Consider the following 284-nt stretch of genomic DNA (forward strand, 5'->3'; position numbering starts at 1 on the left):
GCCCCTCCAGGGCACAGCGGGGAGGAAGGGCAGCAGCCAGGGGCCCTGGGCACCCGGGCTGGCAGGAAAGCTCATTCCTCAAGTATTGCAGGATTACCTTATTCTAATGATATAATAATTAAAATATTATATCATTGTATTATGACTATATTATTATGTTATATATTAGTATTATATTTTAGTAATATATAACATATAATATATAATATATAATATGTAATACATATATAATATATAATGTATAATATATAATATATAATATATAGTATATTGTATATAATATA

The sequence above is a fragment of the Parus major genome, chromosome 18 (genome assembly GCF_001522545.3).
Source record: "Parus major isolate Abel chromosome 18, Parus_major1.1, whole genome shotgun sequence".
Lineage (NCBI taxonomy): Eukaryota > Metazoa > Chordata > Aves > Passeriformes > Paridae > Parus > Parus major.